Source organism: Macaca nemestrina, chromosome 15, assembly GCF_043159975.1.
Source record: "Macaca nemestrina isolate mMacNem1 chromosome 15, mMacNem.hap1, whole genome shotgun sequence".
In the NCBI taxonomy this organism is placed as follows: Eukaryota; Metazoa; Chordata; class Mammalia; order Primates; family Cercopithecidae; genus Macaca; species Macaca nemestrina.
The window spans coordinates 65,622,118-65,633,743 of NC_092139.1; positions in this window are offsets into that span (position 1 = coordinate 65,622,118).

Sequence of the window (11,626 nt, forward strand, 5' to 3'; positions counted from 1 at the left end):
ATACTTCAGTGTCAGCAGGAGAAGGATCAGACAGGAAACCTGTGAGGTTCTACATGACACTGACACTAGCCCAGCCCCTCTCATTGTTGTAATCAGAATCCCTAAAGACTGCTCTAGTCAGGGAATCTTTCCAAAGTTCCTGTCCTGAGTCTGATTGGAGAAGACTCACCAGGCACCCCTGAGTTTCCTCAGGACTCTGATTCTGGTGATCATGGTTGAGGACTTTTCATCTCTGTAAGCATCAATCTGTATTTTGTGCATGTGAGAATAGATTATCATATTAAAATAATCATTTTAAAAATATGTAGAGATGACATTATTAGGCACAGAATTCCAAACTTAAAGAGGTTCACTAGAGAAGCTGAAGATGAAGATGAAGTCCCACATCCTGACAGGAAATCAGCCTCCGTGTGCACCTGCCTCTGGGGTTGACTCTGGTCAATGGGTCCTGAGCACCCCTGCAGCTGATTCTCCCTGCAATGTTCCTGCAGGGAGGTTTCTGTATGGGCTGACACTGGCTTCCCCTCACTGCGTGCCTTTCGCACGGTAATAGAAAGCCGTGTCCTCAGCTCTCAGACTGTTCATTTGAAGATACAGTGTGTTCTTGGCATTCTCTCTGGAGATGGTGAATCTGCCCTTCATGGAGTCTGCATAGTGTGTGCTACCCCTACCATCACTAATAGCTGTGCAATTGTTCTGTGATAAACATTAAACAACTATCACATTTTTAGTTATGTTTAACTATGTGTATAAATTATGTTATTTAGGAGTCAGTGGTTTCTTCATTTACAGATGTAAAAGTGAACCCACACGTGGAGGGGCTCTGTATGTGTCTAAGGGCTTTTATCTGGCATGAGTGAGTCCTAGTATCTGGGCCTGTGCTCCTCACAGCTGGCCTTATTGCTCTCTTATCCAGCGCTAGAACAGAGCTAAACGTGCCTAGTGTGTTTTGCACAATCTGCTTTCTGTCATGAGAACCTGTGTGATTTTGCTGCATTCACCTAAAATTACAGAGAAAAGATTCAGACAGATAAATGTTTAGGTATACCTGACATTTAACATATTTATTTGTTCCTGCCTGTCATTCCTTTTTCGTCTAAACTTTCAGTTGTTCACTTGAAATACATTTTATGTTTTCATTGACAGATAATAAAAATTCACATATTTAACCTGTAAAATAGTAAAAGTTGAAAAAAAATCTCTATTTTCAAGAAGGTGACAAGTCAGCTCCCCTCAGCATTCCTCTTGCTTTTTTTATTTGTTTTTTGAGAGGGAGTCTCGCTCTGTCGCCCAGGCTGGAATGCAGTGGTGCCATCTCAGCTCACTGCAAGCTCTGCTTCCTGGGTTCCTGCCATTCTCCTGCCTCAGCTTCCATAGTAGCTGGGACTATAGGCGCCCATCACCACACAGGGCTAATTTTTTTTTTTTTTTTGCATTTTATTTGTAGAGACGGGGGTTTCACTGTGTTACCCAAGATGGTCTCGATCTCCTGACCTCATGATCCACCTTCCTCAGCCTCACAAAGTGCTGGGATTACAGGCATGAGCCTCTGCGCCTGGCCTCCTTTTGCTCTTCTATATAGTTTTTGTTTTTTTTCCTTCCCTTCTTCTACTATTTCTTTATAAAACTACTGATGTTTTCATATTTCTTTAGATTAGTTTTTATTTTCTAGAATTTATAAGAATACAGTAATCTATTTGGCTTATTTTTCTCAGTAGAAATACTGAGAATTAAACATTTTTGTTGTGTGTGTTTATTTCTTATAAATAATGGGTAGCATTTCAGCAAACAAATTTAGCATAATTTGTGCTTCTATTAAGTTTCTAATCGATACCTGAAATTTTTATTACTCTATGTCTTACTAATAAGTCTGCTACCCAGCGAAGTAATGTACATAGATTATAAATTATATAAACATATTTCTTTTTACAACAACAATAACAGATTAAACAAGAGAATGTGCTGTTTGGCAAATATTCTTTAATGTTTCAGATAATTGAAGTTATGAGATAGAAAACAATCCTGTAAACCAAGGAGTATCCATGACTAATCTCGATAGATTTAGGAAGTTCAGTTTTCCAAGATTAAGGACATGCCTGTGACACCACCTCAGGGAGTCCTGATGACATGTGCCCAAGGTTGTGGGGCACAGCTTGATTTTATAGACATTAATCAATATATGTAAGATGTACATTGGTTTGGCTGAGAAAGGCAGGACAATTTGAAGTGGGGAGAGAGCGTCCAGATCATAGGTAGGTATGAGAGAAATGGTTGCATTCTTTTGAGATTCTGATTAGCCTTTAACTGAATGCACAATTTACAGGAAGAGTCACGGAGGCCTTAGTCTGCCTTAGCGAAACAATAGAGCACAGAGAGCAATCAGATATGCATCTGACTTACATGAGCAGAGAAATGATGCTGATTGTCCTTGGTCCACAGAGATTTTCCTTGCGGTCAGATTTCGAAGGAAATATGTAGCTTTTAAAAACCTTAGCAGCTATCATTTTAGGGAAAGAATGGGAGGTGGGTGTGTTGCAAACAGTTTCCAACTTGACTTTTCCTTTGGCTTAGTGACTCGGAGGTCTCAAAAATTTATATTCCTTTCACAAACATGGTAATCTTGGGAGAAACAAGTTCTTATAGAAAGAAACATAGCCATGATGTTAGCTAAACTGAGGCAGAGGCTGCCATATGAAATAGAGTCTATTACAATTAAAAGCTACAAACATGTATCGGGTCATTTAAATTCCAGTGTGGTAAACGTGCTGTAGTGTGAAATTCTCAGGAACCACATACTGAAGGGCACTGATAAAGTGAATTAAATATGGCCTGAGAAGGACTCCATACTTCTGTGTTTGAGTCTTGGTGGACAAACTGTAACCTACCTGAATAGGGTGACAACACTGAAAACCTAATATAGGAGTATGCACCTGTAACACTAGTTGAGTTTTGGCCAATTCCTGCAGCCATACCTTAACCACTCATACACTCTTGAGTGTGCAAACTGCTTTTTAAAAAGAAGGCAAATGTGAAACTGTAGCAAATCCAGCAGTTCCTGTACCTCATTTCTAATTTCTGTACATCATTTTTTAAATCTATAAATCTTCTTCAGCCACGTGGCTGAACTAAAGTCTCTTTGAATCTGCTATAATTCTGGGGGCTGCCTGATTCATGAATCATCCATTGCTCAATTAAACTCATTTAAATTTAATTAAGCTGAAGATTTTCTTTGACCAGCATTCTTATCCTGCTGAATCCCTTTGCCCTAGAATGGGGACAGTCAGAAAAATCTTCCTTTCCTAAAGTGTCTGTCTAAGAGAGAGGGAGAGCCCATACTTCTGAAATGCATTCAGACCCACCTCCCTCATCAGCACTACAGAACTAAGGTATTACCTACCCTGCAGGGGCAAGACACTGAAACCATTACTCCAGAGGTGCTGGTGGAGCTCTAGAGGAAATGGGATGAAAACCAAGGTTCTCAGCAAGGTTCCATCGAGATGCACCTCCACTCTGTCATGAAATCAAATCCTTAATTTGCAGGGCATGGCAGCAGATCTAGGAGGTGATGATGATGGTGGAGAATATACTATCTGTGCTGTGGGATGGAACAACTGGGAAAAAACAGGAGAAAATAAATGTTTTTAACTCAGTAGACTTCAAGCTACTTACATGTTAATTAGGCAGAATATTTCCAAGCTAAAGACCTGATCTAGCATGAGAAATAATATAGAGATGACACATGGAGAATGCAACAGTGGGAAGCTGAGGATCAAGTTCTGATGTTCGTTTACTGATATTTGTCCCCTGGCATGTCCAGAACCTCATGAGTACAGAACTCCTCTAATACACAAACAAACTCTCACAGGACATGCTCCTCAAAATGATCTCACCTTCAAATGGAACATTACCTCAACCTTTTTTGGGTTTTGCCCCCTACAAGTTGAATTCCTGGCATGAGTCTGTCTCTCAATATTTGCACATATTGAATTGATAAAATTATTTTTCTTCTACATCTTCTAACTATAAAGATATCTGAAAACTCTAAAATTTTCTTTTCAAATTTGGTTCTCATTGACTCATTGGGCTGGGTAAATGCCCAAAGTATGACAGGATATGGAAAGACACAATGGTAGTTTTTGCTAAATTGTTTATGTTTTATTTTACTTTTATTTTCAAAAATAAAGATGATGCCTCACTATGTTTCACAGGCTGACGTCGAACTCCCTGGTTCAAATAATCTTCCCACCTCAGCCCCTCAAATTTCTCAGATTATAGGTGTAAGCCACTGTGCCTGGATATTAATTACTCATTTTAAATTTTTAATAGCATTTTTGTTTTGAAATAAGTGTAATTCAGGTGCTGGATACATTTTCTCCTCTGACTCCTCTGCACCAGGTCCAGGGCTGACATCTGTGTCGAGTGGGTTCTGGGCCTGCCCTGCAGCTCTGCCCTCACCCTGCAGGGGAGGACGCTGTTTGGGCTCACAGAACATCTTCTCCCAATGTTGCTGTCCCAGAATGAAGGGGCTGTCCACAGTTCACAATGCTCTTTCAGTGGCATCTATTGCTTTTGAAATTATCTTTTGAAACAATGATTTGGCATTACCTATACCCAGTAAACTGCAAGGAGAGCCCAAGCACAGCCTTTTATGAAAACACCAGAGAATCTCTTCCCTCGGACTGTCAAATGCAATGACACAGTCAAGATCCACGGTGAGTCCAGAAACTTTCAGATAAATTTTAGGAGCCTCTTATTTCTTTTAGAATTCTCTATTCAAAGTTCATGCCAAATAATATCTTCACAGAGAGAACTACATGGCTCAAAGCCCACAAAAATTAAAACACACATGCACACACACACATGCACACACACAGCGGTATGGCTGATTTTTACGTTAATTGGCTCTGAATTTGGAATCTTTCCTAGTGTAAACCAAAGGTTTCTGAGACAAATCCCAATCAAATTAAAATTAACTTTGTCAAAGTTAGGGCATGCCTGGAATGAAAATAATAGTAATCACAGCAACAGTATGTGTTCAGTGCTGTTCCCTGAAGACAATATTTAGGACTTTTAATATATAAAGGGGAAAAGCTGGTCAGAGGGGAAAGAGGAACTGTATGAAAATTTACATGTTATAATGAAAAAGCAGCACATAGGGAAATAGAAAATTATGTAGTTCTCCTGCACTGGCAGCAATTCATATAAAATAAAATGAACAAAGAGTACCTATCTGTGAAGATTTTTAACTTTTTATCTGTGGCTGTTTTATTAGGAATGAAAGAAAAATCGGTTTCTTGCATGGTTCATCCTTTAGGTTTTTTCCCCTCCTGACACAATGAATTGAGTTCACATGTTTTTATTTTCCTTCCATATTTTTCCCCATCTTTTCCTTTCCAAAATCTTTCAGAGGAAGCATTTTACAACCAAATGAGTTTCTAGTCTCCTGTTTTGTTTTATCTTTCATGGGTAGGACAGATTATTACTAGATAAACAGGTCCCATGTTGTTAGTGTAGCTCATTGTTACCTACCTTTCAAATGCTGTGAAGTCTCACATCCCATTAATAAGAAAATTGTGGGAGAAAAAGAGAAGTAAAACATAGAAAATAAAGGAGGAAATAACAAAAAATGGGTAACAATTGGGTGTGGTGGCATGTGCCTGTAGTCCCAGGTACTCATGAGGCTGATGCAGGGGAACCACTTGAACCCAGGTGGCGGAGGTTGCTGTGAGCTGAGATCACACCACTGCACTCCAGTCTGATGACAGAGTGAGACTCAATCTCAAAAAAAAAAAGTTATGCGGATAGTTACATGAAATAATAACATTAATTTATATTTTCTTAAAATCTCATTATTCCTAAGTAGTTAAAAAATAATAGTTAAATAGGAATTATTTCAATAAAATATAAAATTTGTTTTATGCCAGTTACCTAATGGCAACAAAAAACTTGCAGTGTGACTGCTTTTCCCTATGTTGAACTCCATGTAGATAACTTGCAAGTCAACTCTAATGAAAAAGTATTTGAATTAGACATAGGAAGAATGTATCTTGGATTACAAGTGAATATTTTGGTTCCATAGAAAAATTTAGACATTTAAAGAAAAGCCAAGAGCACAAAATGTTATTTCAAAAAAAAATTTTATTTAAAACTTTAAGATAAAGAATTTTTAGCATCAGGCAATAATAGCAGTTAGAAGCTAACAACACTAAGAAGTTAACTCCGTTAGAGGATAACTGCTGTAATAAACAAAAATAAAACGTTAAAGGAACTGAAGAAAAAGTTGAGATCCTCTGAAGCCTTCTCAAAGGGAAAACATAAAAATGGCAAGAGGCAATAAAAGGTAAGCTTTGGGGTTAAAAATTAAAATATCTTATGATTTTATTGAGTAAATAAATACTTCAAGACAATCTTTCATTCTAACCAATCTTCAGAGTATTAGTACATTTTCATATGAAAGACAGATCCCTATAAAGACTATCATAAATACTTCCCTTTTAATTATAGTCAACTTGACAACACGAAGTTTATTTTAATAAATTAGCTTTTTACAAACCTTATTTTGACTTGCACAAACAATTTATGGCATACTTGAACATCTTGTTTCATTCTAAATATCACTCTTTCTTAAATAAACACAGTCATTTTTATTTTAGGATAAAAAGTTACCATACAAGATTCTTTCCCATATAATTTTTTTTTAATTTAACCTTTCTTGCCAAAAGTATTTGACTATGTCTATAATATTCTTTAAATCTCTCTTATTTACTGGTTATGTTTATGATGATTTACAATTAAACCTTGAATTAAAGAAATTGTTTTTATAATAACAAAGTTTTTAGAAAAATATTTTCTTATTGTATATGTTTTTAAAAAATATCTTCTTATAGTGTATATATTTTAAAAAATTAGTAATGACCTAAATATTTAGTCAATACCTATTATTTAATTAAACTTTAGATTTTTAAATTATAGAACAAGTTTATTTAAAAGGTTAATTTTATTTCATTTCCCTAATTTACTTTATATAATCTAGCTTACCTAGATTATTTATGAAAACTGTAACACTCATCCTTTAAGGATGTTTTCCCTGTTAACCATGTTATAACACATGAATTTCAGGTGTTTACCTAAGTAAAAACCTTATGATTAAATAAATGATTGTTTTTCTAATAACTATTTACCTGTTTTTTATTAAAACAGCAATATTAACCGTCTCATTTGTCAACTTACAAAGATCATTCTGGTTTTAACTAGGTTTATAATTTTATAATATTCATAAAATTTTTGACATTATATAATATCTAGCTGTGATTTTAAATATAAAATCACTTGATAAATTGGGAAGCCAAGGTGGGTGGATCACGAGGTCAAGAGATCGAGAGTATCCTGGCAATATGGTGAAAACCCATATCCACTAAAAATACAAAAATTAGCTGGGTGTGGTGGCATGCTCCTGTAATCCCAGTTACTCAGGAGGCTGAGACAAGAGAATTGCTTGAACCCAGGAGGTGGAAGTTGTAGTGAGCTGAGATCACACCACTGCACTCCAGCTTGGCAACACAGTGAGACTCCATCTAAAACAAACAAACAAACAATAAGATATGCTGACAATTGTCAAAATATCTCTAAATTTTTTACCAATAATTTTAAAGCCAACTTATTTATTGAATATTAAAGTCACATATACTTCAAATGCACTGGAGCTCACTTGATTTAGAAATAGTTATTTGTTTTAAAACCAATTTTGTACCTTGTAGTCACAACACATAACAAAATATATATACATATATATTAGCACATCTAAGCACACATGCACAATACAAAGATACTGAGATTTTAAATTGAAAACCTAGCTATAGAATATCAATTAAAACTCAGCAGGTGTTTTTAAAAAAGGGTTAGATGTAAACAGTGATTGTTATCTTAAAACCAGTACAAACGCCCTGTAAACTGGAAAACAAAAACAAAAAACATATCCTCATCTTTCTTTATACATGTCACCCAAAACTTACTATATTCTCTTACTATTCTAATTCTTAGTAAGCCTACTTCACAGGGAGAAACCTAGGATTACTTAATTTAACATGACATGACTTTAAGATTTTAAATTACTGAAGATAATTATGGGACTAAATCTACAAAATTAATATTTGTAAAGCAATGTAAAATTTAAAGCTGACTCTAAAGAATTAGATGTACTTTTTAAAACAAAGTAGTTCATTAACCAGACTTAAATTGACTGGTGGTCTTTGAAACACAGCTTGATTAGATTCCTGGCCTTAGAATGGAGCCATTTAAGAAAAAGGGCCAAGAAAGCATGCAGATTTTAGTGCATAAACTACAATTTTTATGCAAATGCACAAAGAGATGAGTAGACTTTTATAGTAATGGCCATTTCCTGTAAACTGCCCTGATACAGCCCTAAGGTAGCTTTCAAAGCCACCCCTAACACTGCACCTTTCATTCACTATTGCACACACCAAGAATGGCTCCTCTCACAGTACAATGTAATTCAGGTAGCGTAGCATCCAAACCCAAAACATGACATAATACAAGAAAGCAGAGCTTTATACTTGAGAAGAATCTACCAGTGATTCTCAAAACCACAAAACAAGCAGGAAAACTCCCAACAGGTTAGTGGCAAGATCCAAAAGGAACTGTCCTGTAGTCCTGAGCTTCCCCTCAGGGTTATTAGTGTCCCCTAGTGTCCTGAGCTCCCTGTGCTGTCCTGAGCGCCCCCTGGTGGTTCTGAGCACACCCTATTGGTTCTGAATCCCCTGGTGCCTTGAGCTCCCCCTGATGGTTCTGAGAGCCCCCTGGTGTCCCGAGTGGCCCTGTTTTTTCTGAGTGTCTCCTAGTGTCCTGAACAGCCCCTGTGGTCCTGAGCACCCCCTGGTGGTTCTGAGCCCACCCTAGTGGTTCTGAGCACAGCCTAGCGGTTCTGAGCCCCCTGGTGTCCTGAGTGTCCGCTGGTGGTTCTGAGCACTCCCTAATGTCCTGAGTTTCCCCTGGTGTCCTGTGCCCCCGCTGGTCGTTCTGAGTGCATCCTGCTGTCCTGAGTTCCCCCTTGCGTCCTGAGCACCCTCTGGTGTTCCTGAGAGCCCCCGCCCCCTGGCAGTTCTGAGCACATCCTGGTGTCCTGAACCCCCCTTGGTGGTTTTGAGCGCATCTTCGTGTCTTGAGTAACACCAGGTGTTTCTGAGCGCACCCTAGTGTCCTGACATTCGTCTGGTGTCAAGAGTGCTCCCTTGTGGTTCTGAGCCCTCCTAGCGGTTTTTTTGTTTTTTTTTTTTTTGTTTGTTTGTTTGTTTTTTTTTTTTTGAGACGGAGTCTCGCTCTGTGGCCCAGGCTGGAGTGCAGTGGCCAGATCTCAGCCCACTGCAAGCTCTGCCTCCCGGATTCATGCCATTCTCCTGCCTCAGCCTCCCGAGGAGCTGGAACTACAGGCGCCCGCCACCTCGCCCGCTAGTTTTTTTGTATTTTTTTAGTAGAGACGTGGTTTCAACGTGTTAGCCAGGATGGTCTCGATCTCTCCTAGCAGTTCTTAGCCCCTGCCCCCCGCCCTGTGTCCTGAGCACCTGCTGGTGTCTTGAGCATCCCCTGGTGGTTCTGAGTGCCCCTTGGTGTCCTGAGCACCCCCGGTGGTACTGACCAACCCTTGGGGTCTTGAGAGCTTCCAGGTGGTTCTGAGTGCACCCTGGTGACCTGAGTGTCCCCTGATGGTTCTGAGTGTCCCCTGGTGCTTCTGAACAGCATCTAGCATGCAGTCTCCTCCTGTCTCCCTGCAGGTTTGTGCCTGAGCTCACACAAATGTCTCCTCACTGTGTTCCTCACAGAACTACACGGACTTGTCCCGGGCTCTTAGGTTAATCATCTTAAAAGATAATCTTCTGAAATGAGTGTCTCCGAGGACTGCTAATCTTCTTTGTACTCAAAGAGAGTCTAATCGAGAACTTCCACTTGAAATACTAATATTTTCCCCCACGCTAACCCCTGTCAGGAAGCCCACTGGACCAAGCTTATGCTGATTTCAGTGAAAGTGAATCCAGAGGCTTTGCAGAAAACTCTGAGAGTTCTTCCTCTGTAGTATTTCTCCGTCTGACTCCACCAGTTAACTTCACAGAGGACCTCTGCAAACACAAAGGCAACAGACTGAGAAGAGCCCCAGGTGGAGCAGCCACAGCTTAGCCTGATCCACGGGTAACCTGAATATTGAGAGTAATGCCAAGAGAAGCCCAGATCAGCCCAGACCACATGGTAAGGAAGGGCACAGGTATGCGGGGGTGGGGCGGGGGAGGTCATCACCAGGACCTGCAGGAACAGGTGAAGAGCTGCTTTTCATTAGCAGGGGAGGGTCCTCATTTACATGTCTTTCTCCCTGGGAACACGTGTGTGCTGCTCAGCAGGGCTCATCCCATCTAAATCTCTGGGTTCCAGAGAGTGCAGGGACAAAGGATTCCTGGGACTGGATGTTCAGGGTTGATCTCCCCATTACTCTTTCTTTTTCTCTCATGTGGACCCTGTTAGGATATCTTTATAGTATCAATGTTTATCAACAAGTAAGTACAGTAAACAAATAAAAATAAACCTTGCCCAGAGGAAATGGACTCCTGCCTGTAGGCTGTGCGATTAGAGCTGTAAACCACTGCCCTCTACAATAAAGCAAAGCCTTCAGTTAGAATTTTAAAATGCAAATCTACAAATTGTCAGAGCTGGAGCCATAATTACCTCTATCCTGAGCTCATTTTGCCACACAAGTGTTCAGTTTCAGATATATGTGCTTGTCTGAGGAGAAAATTAATGTAGGGACATGTGTGCTTATCTGAGGGGGAAGAGTTCACATGAGGACAGATGTGCTTGTCTGAGGGAAGAGTCAACATGAGGATGTGTTTGTTTGTATGAGACAGGTGTGTGTATTGTCTGATGCTAAATGCCCATTAAAAGACAGTATGTGCCTAGGCTGTGCTGAACATTGAGGGAAATCTTTCTCAGTCAAGGGAAGATGCGAATCCTCTGGATTACTTGCTTGTCAGGAGGAAAACTTGGTTGCACATGAACCTGATAAAAGAAAGGTATATTGTGTATGTAAATGTCTTATATACAAATGGGGAAAGTTACTTCATTCATTGTTGCCTGCATCTCACGCAATTCCATGCCCACAGTGTGTAAGATCATTAGATATTTTACTTTTATACACTGTGCATTTTATCCTGGGGTTCGTGATGTGCTAAATAATTCTGTAAGTTGTATATATTTAGATTCACATGTTACATCATAAAATCGCGAGAGTTAACAAATTGTGTCATGTGTTCACTACTGCAGATCAATAAAAAGTTTCACTGTTTGTAAACTGTGCCAGTTTCTCTGAATGCATACCCTGTCTCTAAATTTCTAAAAAAATCCTCACATATTTATGCGATCTACAGTTTTGTCTTTTACAGAATGTCAAATAAAAGGCACACAGCGTATTTGAAATAACCTCACTGAAGAGGGTGGCACATAAAGTTTCTCACCTGGATAATGTTGGAAGAGAGGGTGTTCTGTCAATCTAAAGTATAAACAAACTGCACTTAAACACTGTTCTCTAGTCAATAAACATACTTCCAACAGGGGTACAAGTTAGCAA